Source organism: Protopterus annectens, chromosome 9.part0 (assembly GCF_019279795.1).
Source record: "Protopterus annectens isolate FY-2018-M chromosome 9.part0, PAN1.0, whole genome shotgun sequence".
In the NCBI taxonomy this organism is placed as follows: domain Eukaryota; kingdom Metazoa; phylum Chordata; order Ceratodontiformes; family Protopteridae; genus Protopterus; species Protopterus annectens.
The window spans coordinates 1,878,972,874-1,879,000,240 of record NC_056743.1 but is presented as its reverse complement, the minus strand read 5'-3'; positions in this window follow the sequence as shown (position 1 = coordinate 1,879,000,240).

The window sequence follows — 27,367 nt, the reverse complement described above, 5'->3', positions numbered from 1 at the left end:
TGATAAATTTAAATTCATGGTTCTTATAATCCCTGATATGTTTAGCAAAGGCATTGAGGTCACTCCAATCCCTAATGCTTCTAATGTGTTCACTGATCTTATTCTTTAGCTTACGTTCAGTTTTCCTGACATAGAAACATGGACAGTTAGAGCAAATGGCACAATGAACAACCCATTTAGTAAGACTACACCTACCTTGCATTTTAACCATAATGTTATTAATTTTAAATTCACTAAATTCTATAATGTATGGGCAAAATTTACAAGCAGACTAACTCCAACGACCAGCAAAATGCGATACTCGACACCAGTATTAAATCAAGATGATAATTTTATTATATGATCTTGTATATTCATATGGCCGGACCGGTTTTGGCTACCCAGCCTTCCTCAATGGATAGGAAAAAATTTTTAAACCATAAAATGATCACAAGCATTTATATTGTTCCCTAACCAATGGAAACAATGGTATAGCCCAACCTAGTGGTTGGAGTGTTTTAACACACATAATAAACTGCACCATAATAAATTGAAACAAACAATTCTAGTATACATATATAAAACTCTTTACATTGAGAGGCCCAACAAAATTAGTTGTATCCCTTAATACATTTTAAGTAAAGAAAGTAAGGGAAATAGCCCTTGAGTTATATAGAAATTAAAGTAACATGTCCTATTAGTCTACCCTTATATTTCCACCTTCACAATCTGTTCACATTGGGTCTATAACTAGTCCAGTATAGCATGCTAACTAATGCATCTTATATAACTTATATATATATATATATATATATATATATATATATATATATATATATATGTAAAAATTATATACATATAGTGAAATATCTGAGCAACAACAAAGAGAACTGTTCATCCTACAAAAATCTCTAGAGTGCACTAAACCTAGAGTTCATAACATATCTGATCAAAATATTCTGATATGTTGTCAACATTATTATTTGCTTCACGATATTCAAACCTGTATATATTTATAATAAACTAGTTACAGCCCGTATAAATGTCTTACTGTACATAATCAACAACTCCTTGAGTGTATAATATTGGGAAATAGGATATAGGACATAATATAAATAAATCTTACAAGATTAGAAGCCGAAACCGGTCTGGACATATGAATATACAAGATTATATAATAAAATTATCATCTTGATTTAATACTGGTGTCGAGTATCACATTTTGCTGGTCGTTGGAGTTTGTCTGATTATGGTTTGACCGAGCACACCATACTTGCGAGGCATTAGGTTTGGTTGTCGTTTTGTGGCTTTGCTGTTGTTTCGCGATACTTACACTACATTTTTCGTATAGGGGGATTTATTAACCTCAATCGTTATTTTTTCTACTTTGGAACGGTGGATATGTATTAGTTAACCCTGGGAGAACTTTCGTAGTTGGTGTGACTTATGGAATGGTTTTTCAACTGAAACTTGAACAATTCTTTTGTTATTTGGGAAGGCCTACATGTAATCGTGTAAGGAAGCCTTTTGTGGAGGACTTTGGCATCATAAAAGGTCTTACAGGTAGCGACAGGATTTGTTTCCATCTATGAGCATTTATACAGTCAACTGGTTGGTGTAGAGTGTCGTTAGGAACAATGCTACAAGTTTTTTTGCCTAAAATCATCATCGCCATCACTTTGGACATACTCCACCTTCACATTTAACTGTATTCAATGGATCAGGGCTGTAAGGTACTGTGACGATAACTATTTTTGACTCTATATCCAAACAAACTATCAGTGACTTTGGGATTATTGCTACAAACTGGCCTTGGGTTTGGTTCGATTACAACTCTATGAAAAATTCATATGTGAAGATATACGGTGAAAGCAATCATTGATAGAAGGACATATGGTCTAACAAATTCAAATGTGCAAAACTTCTATATAATAGAATTGTTGGTCACTTATTTGAATATTTACAAATGGGCTGTTATGTTTGTATATTTTGAATATACTTATGGTATACAATATATATTCAATATACAGGGTTATCAGTAACATATGGGAAGTGTTTAGCCATGTAAATGTAGCAATGATATTTTGATTATATATAGGTCAGGAATACTGTGAATGGATACCAAGGCATGGTTTTGGTTCATACATAGAGATAGGCAAGATATGAATCAATAATTATAGTGGTTTTGGAACGTGTTTAAGCTCAATGTATTATTATATAGTGTACTTAAAAGAGAAAGAAAAGTAAGGCATAGTTTTCCAAATCAGTATTTATAATCCTTCTTTCATGAGTTAACATACAAGCTGAAAGTACGGTCTAGCTATTGGTATCCAAAATACTTGTGAATAGCAGATATCTTACCAGCTTTATATTTATAAACCATTATATTTAGGATGCCATATAGTGGAATGGTCTAACATTTGCAACTGTATTCTAAGCATATGATACTTATGTAATAACACATATAGAGGTTACCAAACAGTACACGGTTACATGTGTATATATATACAAGTGTCAAACCTTTTATCAACAAACAGCATATGGTTATATGCATAAATTTAATAGGTGTTCCATTTTCTTTACAACACAAAATTTGTTGGGACTGTCTCATACATTGGATTGTTGCCAATAGGAATTGTTTTTTTCAAACATTGTTATATGTGAACTTTAATTATACTAGGGATCGGTGTAATCAGTTGTTATAACTAAGAATATTAGTATAATTTTCCATGGTGAATCAATATATCAGCCTCACCTTGCATTTTGACTTTGTAATGCAATATGCCATTGGTTTTTGAAAACTAGTATTGTTTAAATATAGCCCAAATATCTTTGTGAGCTATATAGATATTCCATATTGTTTAAGATATAGGAGCTGAGGACTGACAAACCTATGATCTGTATAGCTTGGGATCCATATACATTTGGTCCATTTTTTTAAACTTTAGAGTCCAAGATTTTTTTGGTCCCTATAGTTGATCTTTTCTATATGGATAGTCTGGGCTTTCCGGTAATCTGTATTTGGTGGTTTGCTGTCCTTCGACTAATGTATGTGGGTATATACTTTTAATTGTTTAGAATACTATCCAACCCCTTTGATTTCAGTGTTTGCCCTGTTAATTTATGACATTGGGATATCGGCTGGGACCCATCTTTGTTTGGTTGTTTGCCATTCCATTTGCCATACTTTTGAGTGCTGATTATTATTTTTGCATACTATATAAACTATGGACCTGGAGCAGATTCTACATGGATTATGTGCTGATCGGAATGAAATAGGAATTTTTGGGATAGATGGCATACCAAGCAATAATCAGAATGGCTCTAATTTGGGTCTTACTAATGGATGTGACTTAAAGAATTTGAGAGCAAATATCTGGCACCTAAGACTATTCAGGGCATATATTAATAAAGAAATTACTCCAAAAGGCTTAAGAGTTCGGTTACAACCTATAGTTGTAAGGCATTTTATGTAGGCCAATGTAAGGCATTTTATGTAGGTCAAACATCACGATCACTTAGAATACGCATGACAGAACATAAAAGCGACATCAGGAATAAAAAAGAAACCAATGCCTTATATAGACATACCATTAAACATGGTAATGCTCACTTTATGTTCATGGTTATTGATAAAATTACAGGGGACAGGAGCAACCAACAAGGTTGGCATACTATTCTAAATCATAAGGAAAAATATTGGATTACCAATCTTGGAGGATTATTTCCGCCAGGTCTCAATGACCATTTATAGACAACCTTTTGAAGTATGCTTGGCTTCAGTATTATGAGTTCAAGGCTGGTGTTAACCAGTCTATAGTGGTGGCTATCATTAGGCTATACATGAGATTATTAACATGGCGACTTATATGTTGCTTTGTATTGATTGCGGGTTATATGTCCATGCGGACTGTACAGGTCAAATTAAGAGTAACAGGTTCAATTCACTATTTTTATAAGATTTGATAGGGAATTACTTCTAATCTTGTAAGATTTATTTATATTATGTCCTATATCCTATTTCCCAATATTATACACTCAAGGAGTTGTTGATTATGTACAGTAAGACAATTATATGGGCTATAACTAGTTTATTATAAATATATACAGGTTTGAATATCGTGAAGCAAATAATAATGTTGACACTTAACATATCAGAATATTTTGATCAGATATGTTATGAACTCTAGGTTTATTGCACTCTAGAGATTTTATGTAGGATGAACAGTTCTCTTTGTTGTTGCTCAGATATTTCACTATATGTATATTATATATATATATATATATATATATATATATATATATATATATATATATATAAGTTATATAAGCTGCATTAGCATGATATATTGGACTAGTTATAGACCCAATGTGAACAGATTGTGAAGGTGGAAATATAAGGGTAGACTAATAGGACATGTTACTTAAATTTCTATATAACTCAAGGGCTATTTCCCTTACTTTCTTTACTTAAAATGTATTAAGGGATACAACTAATTTTGTTGGGCCTCTCAATGTAAAGAGTTTTATATATGTATACTAGAATTGTTCGTTTCAATTTATTATGGTGCAGTTTACAATATACAAGATTATATAATAAAATTATCATCTTGATTTAATACTGGTGTCGAGTATCGCATTTTTCTGGTCGTTGGAGTTTGTCTGATTATGGTTTGACCGAGCACGCCATACTTGCGAGGCATTAGGTTTGGTTGTCAAAATTTACAAGCCCCACACTTGATCATCTGCCCTTTCTGGGGCTGCCTGTGGGTATGCTCAAATATGTTCTTTAAATTACGTCCCTTTTTGAAAACACACACAGGTCTCTCACCCAAGATTTTAACCAAGTCCTTTTCATAACTAAGTAGATAGCAATTCTTATTGAGAATGTCCTTAATAAAATATGCATCACATGAAAACGATGTGGAGAAACTAGAATGATAGTTGTTTACCTATTTTATTTTATATTTTAATTTATATTAATTTTATATTTTATATATTTTTTTATTTATTTAATTTATTCATATTTATTTATTTTTTTATATTTTAATTTATATATTTTTTTACATATTATGGTTGTTCATTGACAATTACCATTATATTATAAATTGACATTTTTGTCATGATTATGTTTTTAAAGACTAATTTATGTTATATATACTATCTGTAAGATAGAAGGGTTGTATTGTATATATTCAATATATTTTTATATATTTATGTTCTTAATATGGGATGTTGATGTCTGTGGTTGTAGGAGCTTATTCAGGATTACAGTGTGTACTGCCTCTTTTCACTTTTATAAGATTTATGAATGTATCTGATGAAGTTCCTGTCAGCATGATTTGGGATGAAAACATTTATATGTACCTGCAATAAATTGGAGTGACCATGGTTTATACTGGTGTGTTTTTTATAAGAATTATTTGCAAGAAGCATTTAACTTTCAGCTGGATTTCACTGCTCTTATTGTCGACAGTCTGCCATTGTGACCTTTTGTTTCTCTCTTTGTGGTTTGAACTGTTTGGATTCTGATGTACACAGTCAAGCTCAGTGCTAGCCCTACACATGTATATATGGGACAGATTTGGACCATACATGGTAGAGTTGACAGTTCATCATCTCCACACCCAAACACTGGAACTGGCTCTGGAACTGGCTCTGCCAGGAGATGCACTGGCACCTCCATGCCCAAGGTCAAAAGTGGTGCTAGTACCTGATTGTGACTACTGACTGCTGACACCATGTCCTCCACAGGACCACCAATGACCATGAATCCATAGCCTGCCATGTCATGGTCTGGACAGCACACTCCCCTCTGTAGTGCTGGATGTACTGCCACTATGGGAGTGTGCATAGCCACATGGACTCTCAGCAGATGGTGTTGTTGACCTACGTCCACAGGTCTGACACTCAACTCCAACCATACATCCCAGCACAATGTGCGGTCAAGAAAGACACTGAGTCGGCCCACTGTCAGTCCACTGCATCAATGAACCAATCCAGGGTGTCCTCAATGTGGTGGAGGCTATCACAGATGTCAGACTGTGCGGCATCCATAACCCTACGCATACACCTGGTGTTCCATTCAGATTGTGCCTGTGCCTCCATGATGGCCTGAAGCATGCACCAGTGACCCATGATGTGACATCTGCAACAGGTGGTGGACAGACAGCATGCCTCCTACAAGCACCCCTGTCAATTTGCCTGTGTGGGACCCCACCAGCTATCTGTCTATGGCTAGTGTATACACTCACTGGAGCCATAGATGCCACACTTTCCTGTTCAATGTCTCCACCCTCTGACTGTCCAATATCTGTGGCCTCAGGAATGGGGTATGTATGGGCATACAGACTGTATGGAATGACAATGGAGGAAGAAGAGCAATGTCTACCTCTGGGACAGATTCAGCCCCCAACACCCCTACCTGTGCCTCACTGTTGCCATCATCATAATTAGTGTCCGAGGAGACACTAACATCAGGTGGTGTAGGAGACAGACTCCAACCCCCATGCTCACCTGCAATAAGAATGAAAAAAACAGTACCTGCACTATTGTGTATGAAAAGCATCCAAGACTCATAACAACAAAGACCCACAACTGGATTAGCGAACAAAAAAACTTCTCTCTCCACCTTTGTCTACAAAGCACTACCTCAGAACACAATTCAAATTTAATTCTGGATCTTTATAACCATCTCTTAAGTTTAATCAAGTCATACATGACCAGTAATATTTACCTTTTACTTACTCAGTATGACACTATAACTGAAAAAACAACACATAAAACCCAGTACAACTCTCTTCGCAATTATATGGAAATACACATTTCACTGCCTAATGTATTTGCCTTCAACCTGTTTTATTTTAAAAGACATTTGGATTCCTTACCTCATTTAAACCATTTGGATTCCTTACCTCATTTAAACCAGGAGCCTTATCTGCTCTTACCTGTAACTGTCAAAGTGAATCTGTTTGTTGAACTACACTTCTGAGACTACCCCTTCTTGAAACCTTAGGTACCTTTTCCAGACTGGCATTTAAAAACACCCTACGCTGTTTACACACATAATTACGTGTACATAGGGCATTTTTGTTTGGGGGCATAGCCACATGGACTCTCAGCAGATGGTGTTGTTGCCCCCCACGGCCCCAAAAAAAAGGTCTAAAAAACCTTCCCCAACCCTCCAAAACCAATACCCTTTTTCCCGGGAAAACCCAATTTTTGTTTGGGCCCGGGGCCCCCCAAAAAAAAAAAAAAAAAAAAAAAAAAAAAAAAAAAAAAAAAAAAAAAAAAAAAAAAAAAAAAAAAAAAAAAAAAAAAAAAAAAAAAAAAAAAAAAAAAAAAAAAAAAAAAAAAAAAAAAAAAAAAAAAAAAAAAAAAAAAAAAAAAAAAAAAAAAAAAAAAAAAAAAAAAAAAAAAAAAAAAAAAAAAAAAAAAAAAAAAAAAAAAAAAAAAAAAAAAAAAAACAAAAAAAAAAAAAAAAAAAAAAAAAAAAAAAAAAAAAAAAAAAAAAAAAAAAAAAAAAAAAAAAAAAATAAAGAAAAAAAAAAAAAAAGAGAAAAAAAGAAAGAATTTGGGGAGGGTAGGTGTCATCTGTGGTACATTATGCCTGAAAAGACAACACAAGTGGAACACATTACAGGATCAAATACATGGATGTCCACTATGTACAGATACAGCAAGGGCAAAATGGCTGGCAGTATCCACTGCTTTTTCACACATGCCATATCCCACAGTGTAACAAGAGGTTTACTGTCACAATTTTGAGTGAAGGTCTGGCGACCATGGGATGTCGAATTAGGGATGGCTGAACCTGTGATGCTGAACCTTCATTTGTTGAGTCCCTGTATAGCGAATGCACAGTGCATTCACACATATGAGGTCAATCTTGTAACTAGAGATCGTGGTACAGTGGAGATTGGGAAATATAACCTTTTCCCCACTGCAGTGCGATCTCAGAGTTGGAATTTATAATTCGCATGGGGTGTGGGGGGCACAGCACCCCAAGTGGGGTGCAGGGGGGCTTCCCTCCTGCAAATTTGTCATGGCACATGATATGCAGTGTTGGACTGCAGTGACAGTCTACGGATGTCGAGAAAGGATTAAATTCACAACAGGAAGTGTGTTTGCGACATTCTGACCTTCTCAACATTCTGAGTCAAAGTTTTTAGTCGACATTTAAGGTAGGAATTTGTTTTGACTGTTGACTATATAATAGTCAGTCACTGACAACATACAACAAGGTTGGATCCAACTAAGATAGTATCAATAGTGAGGTATTTTCCTGTGTGTTATGAGAAATTCTGCTGTAAGATCATACACCCAACACTCCAGTCTATGCTGGTGTGTCCGCGAAGGCCAATCACCCAATAATATGTCATAGGACCAGTGCCAGACAAATAGCAGGTGTGCTATTACAACCACTATGATCGGACAGTCCAACAACAGCAGTGTGCCACAATGACAAAAAGCAATGCAGCCTTGGAGTATTGCACATCCCCTGTAGGTGTAATACAGCAGAATATCAGTGAAATGTCATTATCACAGGTGTAAGACAGGCTTACTGCTGTAATCCCTATTCCCCATACCTATATCCTCCTATCTGCATCCTGTTATACACAAAAAACAGTTACATACCTGGTAGAGTGCAATACTCTTGTGTTGAAATGTGCTACTAGTAATGTTTTCAAAGGTGTGCTCTGTGTGAGTAAGGTCTCATATAGAGTGGTTCCTCATAGCCAACTGCCTGCCTTTTAAACATGCTCCCCATCAGTAGATGATTACCTGTAAACCAATCTGTGGTTCTGAAATGCTAATTTCAGCCAAAGCATCTGCATTTCACTATTAATAGCCACTGACATGCAACTACTGTGCAATATATAATGCCTTCATGTAGACCTGGGCCCCTTTCTTAGCTGTTGAGATGGATACTACTGGGGTGAGGAGACTACATCTTCGCAAACAGTAGGTCTGTAGCAGAAACCTTTACATAGAGCTGTGTGTACCACAGGCTGTAGTTGCTGCAGGTAGTAGACATAGCCAGAGAGTGTGAACACTTTAGAAGACAACAAGCTGTAAGTGTATCTGTGTCAGCTGTGTCAGCCGTGTTGTAGAGGCAGTGCCAGGGTGAGGGTACCCTTTACACTCCAATTAAAGCATGTGTTTGGGGTACGTATGTTAGGCAACTGTGTCAATAACAGTGTACTAAGTGACATATAGTACTGCTATACTGATATGTGGAGTATGTCCCTACCTGCAGGTCTGTAACTTCATGCACTGAAAAACAGTTATTTAATCTGCAATGCTTTGTGCGGATAAAGAGTGTATTAGTGATCCCTTAATTGCTGTTTTTACAATAATGTAATTGAAATGCAGCACAACACTGGATTTGAACCCAGGACTGTGTGTGGCAAATTGTACTGCATGCAAGACATTTTACAGACAGAACTACTGAGTCACTATAAAAGCCGATGTATTTGCAAGACATATGTGCACACATACAGGCTGTGACAAACATGCTCTACATTCATCAGTATGTGCATGGCTTTATATGGATGTATTTCTGCACCAGAGTCCCAGATGAACATGTATTTTGCCATTAATGCCTTAGCAGGTGACTTTCTACATGTTGCTGATAAAAGGGCACATTAACCTGCTATCACAGGCCTCAGTTACATCCATTACCATGCCTTTGGCTGTCTAGTGGTGTACTATTGCACCAGAGTCCCAGGTACACTCCCATTCTACATGTTGCTGATAAAAGGGCACATTAACCTGCTATCACAGGCCTCAGTTACATCCATTATCATGCCTTTGGCTGTCTAGTGGTGTACTATTGCACCAGAGTCCCAGGTACACTCCCATTCTACATGTTGCTGATAAAGGGCACATTAACCTGCTATCACAGGCCTCAGTTACATCCATTACCATGCCTTTGGCTGTCTAGTGGTGTACTATTGCACCAGAGTCCCAGGTACACTCCCATTCTACATGTTGCTGATAAAAGGGCACATTAACCTGCTATCACAGGCCTCAGTTACATCCATTACCATGCCTTTGGCTGTCTAGTGGTGTACTATTGCACCAGAGTCCCAGGTACACTCCCATTCTACATGTTGCTGATAAAAGGGCACATTAACCTGCTATCACAGGCCTCAGTTACATCCATTACCATGCCTTTGGCTGTCTAGTGGTGTACTATTGCACCAGAGTCCCAGGTACACTCCCATTCTACATGTTGCTGATAAAAGGGCACATTAACCTGCTATCACAGGCCTCAGTTACATCCATTACCATGCCTTTGGCTGTCTAGTGGTGTACTATTGCACCAAAGTCCCAGGTACACTCCCATTATTTCCATTACATTTTATTCCAGTTTGCACGGTGTGCCTCAGCACACAGCTCTGCTAAAACAGGCTTAATGACTGTAATTGGCAATTATTATGTTTTGTTTAAACCAGTTGTTTTAAGTAAGAGCTGTTTGGTGTGGTGGCTTAATTCAGTTTGCTACAGGTGTGATGGGCTTGGATATGAAGCATGGCAGAGGTGTTTATTTTGTACTTGTGACTTATAATGTTAGAAACACATATACTCATTATAGCTGTATTTAGCTGAGCTTAGTGAAGCTGCACGGCATGCAGCAACATGCTAAAAAATATAAAGAAAAGAAAAAATGGAGATAGGAACGTGGATAAATGGGAGCAAGCAGGAGTAAACATATTTGAAGGCAGGGAGGGATGTGCAGGAAGGGTGTAGGAAAGAACCATAACTATCCATTTCTTGTACAGCAATAACTGTGCACTTTGACAGATTTGTAGATAAATTTGGACTCTCAAACCTCAGAGAGAGAGGGGTAAGGACAACATAACTGCATTGCCAAGCCAATTGGACCAAATTATGCATGTCCAGTGGACACGTGTGTGAAATTGAGAGCTATGTATGGTACCATTTTTTTTTTTTTTTTTGGTACAGGTCCATTTTTTTTTTAAGTTGAGAGTGGAATGTTGGGGAAGGGACATAGGTACATGTGGGGGAGGTAACTTGGATAGGAGAGGATGCATTTGCAAACAGACAAGACAGCAGACAGGGGTGGTGTTTGACACCTGAGGGGGTGAACACCTTGGACAGGGAAAGTGTTGTGGAATCTGAGTCCCATGTGCCTCCAGAAAGCAGCAGCATGACTCACGTCCCATCCATGGGACTGTCAACACTGCTCCAACACTGTTCTGAGGGTGGCTGTGCTGGAGGCAGGGCACCAGGGCATGGCTACCCCACCAGGGTGGCCAGCATGCCCTCAATCCAGTGCAGGCTGTGGCCATGGCCACAGTGGAATAGCCTGTGCATCAAGACTGGCAGCTCTACCCAGGTGATAGCGCCAGTTATGCCACTGCTCTCAGAGGGATGCCTGACCCTATCCCCTGGGTCAGTACCACCCAATGCCACAGGTGGTGCAGGGGCAGCAGTAGAGGCATCACTGGTCTGGATTCCAGACGTGCTGAGACCCACGGCCACAGCTGGTTGAGGCAAGGTAGGGTAATCTGCTTGGAATGGCCTACCTTGAGGTACTATAGCAATACGTTACAGTTAGTAATGACCAAATCATCATTAGTATTAACTGAATCAAACATCATATTTATTCCTACATATACACATTAATGTATATTATGTGCAAAACAACATTAAGTAACATCGCCAGCATGAAGTAAACCACAGGCCAACAAAACAGTTAGTTTAACAAATATGTTAATATTACATCATAATAAAACACAACAGCAATCATCCACATTTCCCAAATTAGTTTAGAAAATTATGTTATTATTAAAGCATAATAGACCATAACAATAATGAGACATAGTTTTTCATAATATCATTAGTTTAACAAAATATGTTAATATGCAATCATAATAATAAATAATAGTAATAAATAAATGAAGATAAGGGGTGGGGAGAGAGAGAGAGAGAAACATTGCATTACTGCCATTGCAGATTATATCACTGAAAACACTGATATATATATATATATATATATATATATATATATATATATATATATATATATATATATATATATATATATAAAGACTGGTAGAGAAAGACTGAAGGCTGCCAGCCTAGTTAAATAGAATTTGATACATAATTCTATCATTTGTAAATATAAATGTGAAATACAGGCTTGTTTCATAAATGAAAGAAAATGCTGTAAAACGTGAACTTCAAGATTGTAGCAACATTGCCATCTGTTGTAAGGAAAATTAAGCCAAGCATTTCAAATGTTCTTTGAAATTAAAATTATGTCTTGTAGGTTCTTTGATCTGTAGAGCTTGGAGTCATTTGGTTTGGGCTATCACATTCTTTCTATTGTTTTAACTTAAGGAATAATTACTAGAGTGTATATGTGAAATGTCTTTTATTGTTGTAGTTTCCTGAGCAGGTGTTAGCTTGCTAAATAATGTAGCCTGTTGGCCTGAGAACTCCAGACTAAGTGTCAAAATGATGTAATGTGTATACTGGGAAAACCTAAGTGTCAAAATGATGTAATCTGGGAGGGCCCAGCAGAGATGTTTGTTAGTGAGTTTAAAAACTATTGTTCAGAGTGAGAGACTGCAAGCATTTTGATCTTGATATCCAACCTCAGCACTGCCTGTTGTCTTAAGTAAGTTATTTCAGAAGTATGTTTTTTGTAGAAATAGCTAGGACTATAAAGTTTAGACTAAGTGTTTTTCTGTTATATCAGAACTTTCCTACTGTATTAAGTTTCTGTGTGATCTCTGAACTCTGGAGTAGCACTGTGGTGTACTAGTGTTGTCTTGTGTTTTTAGTATTTTTTATTAAATATTTTAAAAACCTTTTACCTGTGTCTGGTTTATGTAGAGATAAGTTCATCTCTAGAGTACATTGCATATTTATAGAGTTTATTGTACAAAGCCACTCCTATAGCTTTAGTCCTGGGGTATACTACCAATTGGATACTATTGCACAGTAATAATTGGACACCTTTTTAAGGACCTTTGGGTAGCTGATAAGTATTAGCTGGTGGTGGCAATGATTACTACTGTATAGTCTGGGTAAAGGGGCACAACTGGAGAATCTGTGTCAGCCTTTTCCAGGAGTGTTTGTGAAGTTGTATAAATACTTATCTCAAAGTGTGTGTGGTGTGTTAGCAACCTGGGCAGGGACACAAAGCACTGGTGGGACAGAGAGGGTACTGGAGGTTAGATTGCCAGCTAGGCTAAGATCTGGACCCTATAGCTGTGCCAGTGGGGAGTTTTATTGGGGACCTGGGGAGGAAGAGAGCAACCAGCCTCAGACTGACTGTGATCTATGTGTGCACTTAAGGGAAATTGTACTTTATTGTGTATATTTGTTATCCTTTCTTCTTATATGAGATGCCCTCCCTGGTGTTAGTGGTGAGGATTGAGGCTGCTTGATTGCTGGGCCAGGGCACGGGCATCAAAATAGGTGCAGGCATCACAATATATATATATATATATATATATATATATATATATATATATATATATATATATATATATATATATATATATATATATACTGTACAAGTGTGTAGTGTCAGTTTTGACTACAGTGACTACAATTCTCCTGTAGCTGATGTAGCACATACATACTTCTCAAGCTGTTATCCTGGGTCAGTATGGGCCAAGCAGTAACAAATGCAGGTATAGCATTACACAGAACACTTTCATACACTGTGGACTTATATAACTATCCAGGTGTTCTGGAAATGGATTTTGGCAATACATTGCATTCCAGGTCATACTTTATCTACTAATCACATGATGGATTAGGCTGGTTTACATACATTATGAGAAAGTCTGACACTTGAGAGGCATGTTTGTGTGCAGTAAGTAAACTAGACAGCTGTCATGCCATAGTTGGCAGGCATGGGAGTAGAACCCAATACCTGTGATTGCAGGGGCCATCTGAAATTAATGTATTAAGTGACTGCAGCAGCTTAGTACAGACATGCAAGGGATGCAGCCATAATGGGATTACACAGCTTTATTTATGACTCAACAGTGCTGATGAACACATTCTTGGTGTTTATGTATTTGTTTGCTTTTGTTGCCCGTGAAAGTCCACTAGGCTGAAATGAGCCTGTTTTTAGTGGAGGCCCGGGGAGAAAAGCTCCATAACATTATACAAGAAAAATATAAATGTGTTTAACAAGAGTTACCAAAATGTAGTTGAATTAACAAGAAGAGTATTGCTAAACAAGAGTTACCAAAAAGCAGTTGAGTTACAAAAACAGTATTAATCAGGAGAATCAATTGGGATATTATAGTCTATTTGGTTGGAAGTTATTGAAATCAGCTTTGATTCATGGCAAAGGTATCCAATGTATAGGAATTTAACATAGAGGACAGATAAGCCATAATTTATTTAGTGCACTTTAGGCAGATAGACTGAGCAGAATAGTTTATGTAGTTTACATAAGACAAGCATGGGTAACTATACTATTGCTCATATATCTTGTGAGGCAAATAGGGTAAAGGAAGATTTTCAAGGGTGACACTCAAGAAGGGAGAGAGTGATGAGTATAGTTTAAAAAAGGATACAATAGGAACATCGGGCTGTCGAGGAGTTGAAGATGGAACATGGGCAGAGCCATTGAGAGGAGAGATATTGGTGTAAAATTTTTTTAATATTGGAGCATTATTAATGGTCCTGAGAGAAGCTGGAACGGTGCTACAGAGTTTGGCTACAGTGAAGGAGTAGAGAGTCTGACCAGCGGGGAGTTTTGGCCTATATATATGGATAAGTGACTGATTTTCAGATCTGAGATGCCTATTTGGTTGATAGAGAGTTAGAAGGGAAGTGAAGGCTGGGCATTCGTGTGGTTTGTATATAATTTTGTGTGCAGTGGATAGTTGTATGTCTGTGAGATACTGTGGGAGTGCAAGCCAGTTCAGGGATTGTAAGGAATGGCAGTGATGGGAAGAATATTTTGCATTTGTCACAAATTTAGCAATTTTGTTATAGTAGGATTCCATCTTGGTTTTTAAGCAGGTCTAGATGATTGTAAGAATAGGGGCACCATAGCAGAGAGAGGGTAGGAGAATAGTTTGGGCAAGTGTTTTTCTAGTGGAGTAATTTAAGAGATTTTTATGTGTATAGAAGGTCCCAAGTTTTTGGTGTGTTATTTTGATGTTGTTGTGGAATTGCTGGCCAAATGTTAAGTTATTGTCTACAGTAATGCCAAGTAATTTGGTATTGGGGACTATCACTATGGCGGTTTTGTTAGATGAGTAGATGGTGAAGTTTGATTTGTTAAGAGAGGAGTTTTTTTGGGTGTAAAGATAAGGAGTTTGGTTTTGCTGGGGTTAAGGGCAAGGTGGTTATAGGTCATCCAGAATTCGATAATGGAGAAAGCATTTTGAGTCATAGTCTAAAGTTCTGTTTCTGAGGTCTCAGAGCAGATAATAGTAGAATCACCTGCGTATTGTAGTATGGATCCATGAGTGATAGCAGAGTGAAAGTCGTTAATGAAGATGCTGAAGAGAAGGGGTCACAAGATAGATCCTTGGGGAACCCTGTGGCAGTAGTGAGAAAGGATGAGAGGGAGTGTAGCCATTTAATAGACTGTTGTCTGTAAGATAGTTGGAAAACCAATCAAGGGCAGACATGGACATGCCTAGGTATGAGAGCTTAAAATGGAGGAGGGAGTGGGAGATGGTGTCAAAGGCCTTAGAAAGATTGAGGAGAAATGCAGAAATGAATTTGCCATCATTGCGATGGTGGTTGACAGTGTTCAAGAAGGAAGGAGAGCAGTTATAGTGCTGTGTCCAGGTCAAAAGCCATTATGAGGGGTGGAAAAGAGTTGGTTTTGGAGTAGATAATTCATGAGTTGCATTTGGATGCATTCCATTATTTTAGAGATGGGGATAGTATGGCAATGGGGCAGAAATTAGAGATGTCTGTGTTGTTACCTCCTTTATGAAGAGGAATGATGTAGGCTTTTTCCAGATGGAGAGAACATAGGATTATTGGATAGATTTGTTTATGAAAATATAGATGGGGTAGCTGGTAGATCTGGCTGACATTTGTAGATACTCAGGGAGTAGGTTATCTGGGGCGGTGCTACTGGGTTTGAGTTTTAACAAGAGCTTAGTTATGGTGGAAGTAGAAACTGGGGAGAAAGTGAAAGGTCAGGAAGAATTTGTTGACAAATGAGGTATGAGGTTGTTGTTGTGAATAGTTTATGGAATGGTGGCAGCTAGTTTGGCTGTAGTATCTATAAAGTAGGAATTAAAAAGTGAAGAGAGTTCAGCAGGGGTTGTCTGGATTTGGGCAGGGGTTGCCTTTGAAGCCTGAATTTAGTAAAATAGAGACTGAGTTCCAAACTCTTTTTGGGCTATGGATGCATTCATTTTGGAGACAGAGGTAGTATTATTTTTTTATCTTTAATGACTAGATGTTTAACTTGGTTGTAGATCTGTTTGAAGAGTTGGAGTTCAGTGGGTTTTTTGTTTTCTGACATTTTTTCCATGTTCTATCTCTTGTAGTCATAAGTTGTTTGGTTTCTCTAGTGAGCTAGATTGCATGATTTGTTTTTATTCTATTGTTTTGAAGGGGGCATTCTATTGAGAATGTTTAGGAATGTCAAATTGAATAAGTCAATAGCTTCATCAAGGGGTAGGGATTTTAGTGTATTCCAGTTGATTTTACTCAGTGTTTCGTTGAAGTTTGTTGGGTCAAAGTTAGTTAACTTTCTAGTGAGTTTGTATTGGTGATGCTTCGGGCTGTGGAGGTGCTGCATGTAATGTAGGCAGGCTGATGGTCACTGATATTGCAGGGGAGGGTTCCAGCTGAAAACATTTTGTTAGGGTCAGAAATTAAAATCCAGTCAAGAATGGAGCCACTGTTATTATTCCTAGGTCGGGTTATGGTAGTGATGAGCTGAGTGAAGTTAAAGAGATTGATGGATACGTTGAGAGAGGTAGTTGTATGATCTAGCCAGTTTATGTTAATGTCTCCTAGAATTATTGTTTCATTGTGGATATTATTTGAGGTCCAGGCTAAGATTTCTTCTAATATAGGGATATTATTGCTTGGTGGGATGTATAAGACTGCCAAACTGAGAGTTTTGAATTCATTCATTTTTAGGTGTGCTATAATGATTTCCCCTGTGGAGAAGTGAGGAATAGGGATTGAGTAGGGGACAATTGTAAGGGAGTTAGGGTAGAGAAGTGCGACCCCTCCACCTTTCTTATGAGGTCTGTCTGATTTTAGACAGGAGAAACCTGGAGGAAGAAATTTGGTGTCTTTTATATATGGTTTTAGCCACGTCTCAATTACACAGAGTATATCTGGTTTGAAATGGGATAGCCAAGCATGGAATTCTGGGATTTTGTTTCTAATAATTTGTATGTTAACAGTGGTGAGTTTTAGGGCTTTTTGAGATTTGGGGGAGGAAGAGGCAAATACAGTAGGTCCAGGGTTGGGGTGGATTTCCCCACATTGAGATAGAGTAGTGGTACTATGTAAATGTAGTGTTGACAGCAACTTGCATTTGTTAACATTCTTTGTAATCTACACACAATACTTGCTCATAATATGGGTTACCTTGCCCATATATTTGTTGTGTTCCTGGTGAAAGAGAAAATGTGAGCATTACATGACTGATACTGAAACTTTAATGCTACATACCAGTGGATTTTAATCCAGGACATTGTGTGGCAAAATGTACTGCATACAGAGCATTTAACAGACTGAGCTACTGAGTCACTGCTGACTATCGATTGACTGATACTTGTCTGTAGATCACTTGGAACTATACTATGAATTGTACAATACAATTTACAGGACATTTCTCTGGCATTCTGGTACCATTACAGTGTTATACTAGACTGCAGTGACAGTAGAACACACATGGAGGAAATACAGCCATACTGCATATATTAAAAAAGCTGTATTTTAGAATCAACACTGCTAGTTACCACATTTTATTGTTATTAGTTTGAAATATCTGTGACATCCACACACAATATCTGCCCATGGACTGTGCTACCTTACCCATATACCTTTATTACCTGCTGTCTGATTAAGACAGAGCATTAGGTGAATGATATTTACCTGGTGACAGCCTTGGATAGTACTATGAGTTATGCAATACAGTTTTCAGGCCATTAGATTTGCTGGCTACAGCAATTACAGTGTTACACTTGACTGCAGCAACCTTACAGTAGACAATCATTGCATACAGCTCCACTGCAATGGTTTTGAGAACACAATCTTGCTGAAAAATGGTTTGCTTACTGTTATTGGTATTTTTATTGTTTTATTGAAATACAGTTCTTATAGTTCACTTATTGCACTACAGCTCTGCAGCTCTAATCACACATATATTGCACTACAGTTTTTCTTGTGTATACTTTATTGCAGTATATCCTTTATTCTTTTTTGCTTATTGCACTACAGTTAGCATACTAAATCTGTACTTACCAAGCTTACAGCACAACCTGGCCAGGTGCCTAGCATGGGACTCAACATTGTGAGCACTCTCAGCTCCAGTTGTAGGGAGAGAAGCACAGCATTATGTATACAAGTTCTGCAGACATTCAGCTTGTATATTGGTAAAACAGAGGTAAATATATTTACATATTTGTGGGGCATTCCCCTGCCTTGCCTCTTGGATCTAGCTGTCCAAGGTTCCCATCTTTCTCCTTTTCAGGTCATCATGGTGGTGAGGACACTGATCACCTGTGCGGGAGATACGAGTAACACTGGTGAGTTCACTGGCCAAATGGTCCCAAGCCTTTGCCTTACACTCCAAGCCCTGGAATCTGCCCTGCATCAGCCAGGGTTCATGACCCTGGACTCCTAAATGCCCCACTGATGTGCCCAAAATCGCACACCTTCACCAACACTGCCAATGACTGTTGCAGAATGCCCACCTATTGGGCTTAATATAGGCTGTTTTCCCACCCTTACACATCATTAAGCAACATTCAAAAAGTGCAGCATCACTTAGCAGCACGCAAACCAGCTAAGCAAAGCCAAGCAGTGCAAAAACTCACACAAGCAAGGTTTTAGCAAGGCTTAGCACCGCACAAACACTAGTAGCCATTAGCATGTTTATGCACTGCTTAATATGAATGAGCAGTGCTTGGCAGAGCATAGCAGTGCCAAAAGTCACAATAGTTTCATAAAATGGATTTAAAATATTGCATTCCTTTGCAGTCACATTCTGCCCCTTATGGGCTCAAACCCAGGACCTACTGCACATAAGACCACAACTTTACCCATATAGGTAGCTGGATGTCATAAAACTAGTATAACTTCACGTATACTACTAAGCTACCTGTTGCTGAGCACTGCGCTGTGCTTCGCAAGCACTCTTAAACACACTTATAATTAAATAACTAATTACATTAGGTTTCTATTTTTAGATATCTGGCACATGGCAGCTGTCTATAATGTGAGCACAGCTTGGCATTGCTGAGCACCACACCGTGCCACACAAACATCCTTAAACACACCTATAATTAAATAATTAATTACACCCAATTTCTATTTTTAGATGTCTGCCACATGTCAGCTGTCTATATCTGGGCACAACTTGGCATTGCTGCACTCAGCGCTGTGCCACACAAACATGCGGTAATATCCACAATGGCTTCAGGCTTTGACATATGATGTGGTCAAGTTCACTCTTATCAGTAAAATAACTCCTACAATGTAGGCAATACTATTTTTCATAGCTAATTAAAATGAAATAGTTATATTATATTTTAAATAACAGATTCACACCTAGAATGCAGGTTATTACACATTTACTTGTGCAGAATAAGCAACAGACAATGAGATGTTAACTTAGCTAAATGATTTCAGTTTTATATCAAGTAATTTGATTTATTCCAGCATAATAACAGTAATCATATACTATCATTTTTTGCATAATATAAAACAAATATGAAGAAAGAATAAATGTTACATTCATTTGATGGTTGCCTTGTACTTGGAAGAGTGTAAAGTGGACAGATTAAAGCACAGATTTCTAGTTCTCACTTTTCATGTTTATTTCCTAATCAGAATTGCTTCCAGTATGATTTCTGTTTGCATGCTGTTTTAGTGATTCCAAGTTTGTTTTTCTTTTTCATATATATTTTTTTTTTGCTTTTGTCTGACCATGAGGTTAAAAGAAATAGTACAGGAAAGAACCCCTGCAAATTAGTCAAGAGGAGGGCTTTATCATCTGTAAGAAATGTTTTCTTAATTAGTCTCATTCAGTTGAAGATTTGACTGGGTTGTTTTGTATGGTTGAAAAGTCATAGACTCATAGTGAGTTTTTTAAGTATAGCCATGCATCCCAACTGTAACTGACAAGTTCCCTAAGAGTATTCTAATTGGTATATGTAGGCTAGAGCTCAAGTGGTCAAGCATTTACAGGTTACCACTGTCCATTAGGGACATAGGTGCCAGGCCAGGAGTGAATTTCCAATTCCCTTCCACTGATCCAAGTTATACTTGAATTGGGTTAGGGAAGAACTCTGCTTCACATAGATGGGAAACCTGCTCCATAGAAGGAGTAGTCTCTGCGACACATACCTGTCTCTCCAACATATCCTGTTTATGTTGTAAGCAAGGTTTAGGTCCGTTAAATGGGTAACTCTGATGCTATCTGCTTTTCAAATATGCAGGACATTCATCAGTGCAAGATCCAAGGATACCCTGTATGCTGGGCATAGATCACCTCTCAGTAGTCTGTAGGAGACCAAGTATAGAGATAGGGCTTTGAGGAAATCCTCATGGGACAAAATCAACAAGGTTTGCTAAAATTGACCATTTTTAGTAAAACTATGCTGGTATAAAGTAATTAATGGGATTTTAGTCTCCATCTAAGACAACCAGAAAACATCTCTAAAAATGTTTACCTAGCACAGAAGTCTGATTTATTGGTTTGTAATTAATTACTAAGTCCTTTGTTGTACCTTTGAGAACAGGTGCTGGACTGGTATATTTCTATAAGTCTGAGACACAGTAATTTGGCAGTAAGGTGCTGTATAAAGACATAAGTGTAACAGATGTAGCTGTCTTCATAATAAAGCATTCCTGGAATGTACTCATGGCCAGGGCTTCTATTAGACTAACATTTTAACAATGATGTTTAAACTATATCTTCTGTAATACACAGACAAGTCTCATTAGTTTCATCTAGTCTAGCATCCACAACTTGCACTTCACTGATTGACAGCTAAATATTTGAAAACAAATTGAATATGTTTGCCAAATCAGGACCATCATAGATTAAATTGCTTTCATCAATAAGTGGTCATATACCAAAACTTTTCCCTTGATGGTGTCTTTCTAAGAGAAAAAGGTTTTCATATTTTTCATTTCAGAAACATTCTGCTCATAGTTGGCTTTTATTATTTGTAGTGAACTTTTTAGAGGCTTATGAACCTTATTATATGCCTTCTTTGCTAAACATGAATCACACTTTCTATTAGCACAGAAAGGTGCTTAACAAGCTTGTATTTTTTTGCAATTTCAGAACATAATCATGGCACTGCATTCAGTACAAAGTGCCTCTCAGTAGAGTTAATCTCTAGTCTCATATTAATGCGCAACAGCATTTACCACAATACAGCATATAAACAATTTTCACAGCTTTAAACTCCTATACAGTTTGCTGTCACACAAAAAGTCAGCAGACTGAAATGCATAACTTAAAGAAATTAATTTATCAGATGGTCACTTTGCTTCTGCCTCCCATCTGTGTGGCTGTGCTACGTGCTTTACAGCTTTCAAAGCTTTAAAACAGTTTACTATCTCATCCATCCCATGCTTCTTTTCTGAAAATAGTAGTACATGGATTAGGTAATGCTTAATGAACTACAAAGAATTATGATTGGATCACTATTATTGTAGCTATTCATTATATGCTCTCAAAATGCATGTCAAAATGCAGCTCCCAAGCTTCTGTTACGCTGCTCTTGAGGTGTATTTCTTGATATTCATCTTTTGAATGCATAAGAAGTCACTTGTGATCAGAAACCCAGACATAATCTTGTGTTTGTTACACAGGTTTCTTTGCTGTTATGTGGTATACAGGATCCTAGATAATAATCTTGTGTTTGTTACACAGGTTTCTTTGCTGTTATGTATACAGCCCTGTCATGGTGCCTCATCATGCACAGCAAAGCAGGGGATTGCATACGCAAATATGCTAAATGCTAAAGAGGCATTCTGGGGCATGTGGCATATGGAAAAAAAACATGTGCTCCACACCAGAAATGCCTGCAGTAAGACATTCATGCAGCTGTGTTAAATAAACATGGGCCACTCGTGTTTACCCACCAAGGTAGAGGAAAGTACCAGGGAGTTTAAAGGACAGGATGTGTTGAGAATGGGGCTGTGGTGTGTGTATGTGTTGGGCTGCATGTATGAGTGTGCATATGTGTGTATGTATGCACCACAGAGATCACTAGAGGAGGGGTTAGTTTGGAATAGGGGTGTAAGTACACTTGTGTGTGTGTGTGTGTGTGTGTGTGTGTGTGTGTGTGTGTGTGTGTGTGTGTGTGTGTGTGTGTGTGTGTGTGTGTGAGTGTGTGCCTCTATGGATGAATGGGTGACTATGTCTGTGAATAAATTGGATTTGTGTGCATGTGCTAGGGGGCTGTCACACTTCCCCCTAAACTAATAAGCGGATGCTTCAATATTGTGGAGTGGCAAACACTAGATGCCAGGGATATTATTGATATTGTGCCTTAGAGGCAGTTAGGAAAAAAAAAAAAAAAAGATTTGTAATGTGAAGGATGTGGGTCAGGAGAAACACTAGACACATGGGTTAAGTCTTTACAATGTGCCCTAAAGAAGATTGAAAACCTGTACCTTTGACTAAGGATAGTAGCACTCTGTGCTACCAATAGATACCAGGGATACTTGAAGATATTGCCTAAGTTTCAAAAAATATGTAAAGTGAAACAGCAGGAAAAGGTTTCAAACTCTGCACTCTCTGCATAGAAAGCAGCAGTAGCATTGACCTACTACACTAACAAATCAATTTGTGTTACTAAGTTCAGGAAAAGGTTTCAAACTCTGCATCCTTTGCACAGAAAGCAGCAGTAGCATTGACCTACTACACTAACTAACCCATTTGTGTTACTAAGTTCAGGAAAAGGTTTCAAACTCTGCACCATTTGCACATAAAGCAGAAGGAGCATTGACCTAAAACACTAACTAACCGATTTCTGTTACTAAGTTCAGGAAACAGTTACAAACTCTGTATCCTTTGCACAGAAAGCAGCAGTAGCAGTGACCTACTACACTAACTAACCCTTTTGGGTTACTAAGTTCAGGAAAATGTTTCAAACACTGCACCCTTTACACAGAAAGCAGCTGTAGCACTGACCTACGACATTAACTAACCCATTTGTGTTACTTAGATCAGGAAAATGTTTCAAACTCTGCACCCTTTACACAGAAAGCAGCAGTAGCATTGACCGATTACACTAACTAACCCATTTGTGTTACTATGTTCAGGAAAATGTTTCAAACTCTGCACCCTTTACACAGAAAGCAGCAGTAACACTGACCTACTACACTAACTAACCCATTTATGTTATTAAGTTCAGGAAAAGGTTTCAAACTCTGCATCCTTTGCACAGAAAGCAGAAGTAGCACTGAACTGCTACAATAACTAACCCATTTGTGTTACTAAGTTCAGGAAAAGGTTTCAAACTCTGCATCCTTTGCACAGAAAGGAGCAGTAACACTGGCTTACTACACTAACTAACCCATTTGTGTTACTAAGTTCAGGAAAAGGTGTCAAACTCTGCATCCTTTGCACAGAAAGCAGCAGTAGCATTGATCTACTACAGTAATTAACCCATTTGTGTTACTAAGTTCATGAAAAGGTTTCAAACTCTGCATCATTTGCACAGAAAGCAGCAGTAGCATTGACTTACTATACTAACTAACCCATTTGAGTCACTAAGTTCAAGAAAAGGTTTCACACTCTGCATCCTTTGCACAGAAAGCAGTAGTGAGATTGACCTACTACACTAACTAACCCACTTATGTTACTAAATTCAGGAAAAGGTTTCACACTCTGCATCCTTTGCACAGAAAGCAGTAGTAGCACTGACCTACTACACTAACTAACCCACTTGTGTTACTAAATTCAGGAAAAGGTTTCAAACTCTGCATCCTTTACACAGAAAGCAGCAGTAACACTGACCTCCTACACTAACTAATCCATTTGTGTTATTAGGTTCAGGAAAAGGTTTCAAACTGCACCCTTTGCACTGAAATAAGCAGTAGCATTGACCTCCTACACTAACTAATCCATTTGTGTTACTAAGTTCAGGAAAAGGTTTCAAACTCTGCACCCTTTGCACAGAAAGCAGGAGTAGCAGTGACATCCTACACTAACTAACCCATTTGATGAACCTATGAACCTATGAACTAAGGTCAGGAAAAGGTTTCAAACTCTTCATCCTTTGCACAGAAAGCAGCAGTAGAACTGACCTACTACACTAACTAACCCATTTGTGTTACTAAGTTCAGGAAAAGGTGTCAAACTCTGCATCCTTTGCACAGAAAGCAGCAGTAGAACTGACCTACTACACTAACTAACCCATTTGTATTACTAAGTTCAGGAAAGAGTTTCAAACTTTGCATCCTTTGTACAGAAAGTAGCATTAGCACTGACCTACTACACTAACTAACCCATCTGTGCTACTAAGTTCAGGAAAAGGTGTCAAACTCTTCATCCTTTGCACAGAAAGCAGCATTAGCACTGACCTACTACACTAACTAACCCATTTGTGTTACTAAGTTCAGGAAAAGGTTTCAAACTCTGCATCCTTTGCACAGAAAGCAGCAGTAGCACTGACCTACTACACTAACTAACCCATTTGTGTTACTAAGTTCAGGAAATAATTTCAAACTCTGCATCCTTTGCACAGAAAGCAGTAGTAGGACTGACCTACTACACTATCTAACCCATTTGTGTTACTAAGTTCAGGAAAATGTTTCAAACTCTGCATCCTTTGAACAGAAAGCAGCATTAGCACTGACCTACTACACTATCTAACTCATTTGTGTTACTAAGTTCAGGAAAATGTTTCAAACTCTGCATCCTTTGCACAGAAAGCAGCAGTAGAACTGACCTACTACACTATCTAACCCATTTGTGTTACTAAGTTCAGAAAAGGTTTCAAACTCTTCATCCTTTGCACAGAAAGCAGCAGTAGCATTGACCTACTACATTAACTAAGCCATTTGTTTTATTAAGTTTTTATATATATAATAAGAAGTATGAAGCCCCAAAGCCAAGTATGACCCAATGGTTGTAGCAGTCCATGATAGCATGATGTCCATGATGTCCATGATGTTAGATAGCAGAATCCTTTATAAACGCATTCTATGAACACCTTCAGGAATGCATGGATCATGCGATCCCAAATAAAACCAAGACCCAATCCTCCAAAGGCAGACGTCCTGTCTGGTGGACCCCAGCCATAAACAAACTATACAATAGAAGGAGGAAGCTACTAAATGATAAAGCAAAATCCCAAAAAGGGAAGGCATCACTGATCAGTATTAGCAAAAAACTACGGGCACACATAAAATTGTCTAAGGCCAGCTTCGAGAGAAAAATCGCACAGGACACTAAGGATAATCACAAGGCTTTCTTTAGTTATGTTAGGAACCTGGGTGGTAATTCCCAGATATGCTCAGAATTAGTCCAAAATGACAAATACACCGAACCCACAGACATTGCCAACATCCTAGCTGACAGGTTCAGTGCAAACTTCTCCCTCCCCACCAAAAGGGCAAATAACTATCCCAGCAGAGTGCTGCCCCCCTGACATCTCAGATGCTGAGGTAAGAGCCGCCCTCTCCAAAGCAAAAACACAGCATCAATGGGACCAGATGGTGCCCGGCTGCGTCCTACATGAACTCAAAGAAGAGCTAAACCCAAACATAAAACTACTGTTCAATCTCAGCCTTACTACAGGATATGTGCCCAAAGAGTGGCGACAGCAACAGTGGTCCCTCTCCATAAAGGTGGTGCCTCAATGGATCCTGGAAACTATCGCCCCATAAGCCTGACTAGCTTGGTCTGCAAAGCTATGGAAAGGATCATCATGGACCTCATAAATAAAGATATTGGGGACCTACAAACACTGGATCCTACCCAGTTCGGCTTTGTTAAGGGCAGATCCTGCCTCTTAAACCTGGTTGATTTCTTTGAAACAGTCACCAAGGCCATTGACGAGGCGAAGGTGGTCCACACAGCCTACCTGGACCTCGCAAAAGCCTTCGATACAATACCCCACTGGCATTATAGATAAGCTCACCAGCTTAAATATAAACCCCTATGTCACTAGATGGATTGCAAACTGGCTCAAGGACAGAACCCACATGGTTAGAATTGCTGGAGCCATGTCAGACTCCAAACCAGTTACAAGTGGTGTCCCACAAGGCTCAGTCCTGGGACCTCTCTTGTTCGGTATATATTTCTCGGAGGTACAGGCCAACACGGAAGGACTGTGGCTGACCAAGTTCGCAGATGACTGCAAACTGGGTGCCATAATCGACTCTCCAGCCGACACAAGCATCCTCCAAAAGGGCCTCATAGAAACAGACAACTGGTGCCAGAGCCATGGCCTCAAGCTAAATGCCAAAAAGTGTATAGTCATCCCCTTTGGCAAAACAAAGTGCCCACAAATTACCACATAGCTGGAAATCCATTAAGTACAGAAGAAGTAATTAGGGACCTGGGGACCCAAGTTGATAGCAATCTCTCATTTGACAACCACGTGGCCAAAGTGGTTAGAAAAACATTTTATATAGCCCACCTAATCATGAAGGGATTCACATCTAGATCAGGGGAGGTCATCGTGCCTCTTTACTCATCCCTCAGCAGGCCCATAATTGAGTACAATGCCCTTTTGGGATGTACCTTACCAGACACCTGCAGCAACTGGAAAGACCCCAAAAGTACCTCACCAAGAGGATCAAAGGGCTCAAACAGATGCCATATGCTGCCCGGTTAAAGAAACTCCAGCTCTACTCAGTGGCGTACTGCCTGTTGAGAGGAGATCTGTGCCTGACGTATAAAGCCATGTCCAACCCGGAATTAATGGACATGCTGCACCTCAGAAAATCCAAATCCCATCGAGCTACGCCGAGAGACTTGAACCTCAGCACTGAAATAAATAGGACATGCTAGAGGGACAGATTCATAACCCAGAGGCTCCCTTCACTCTGGAATAAAATCCCAGTCCAGGTTAGGCAGAGTCCTCATTGACTCTCTTCAAGAGGAATCTTGATGAGTGGATGGGGAAAGGGGAAAATTTTTTTTGGTAGGGTTTACCCCGGGGTTTTAAAATTCCCCCTTTCTGGTTTTTTCAAA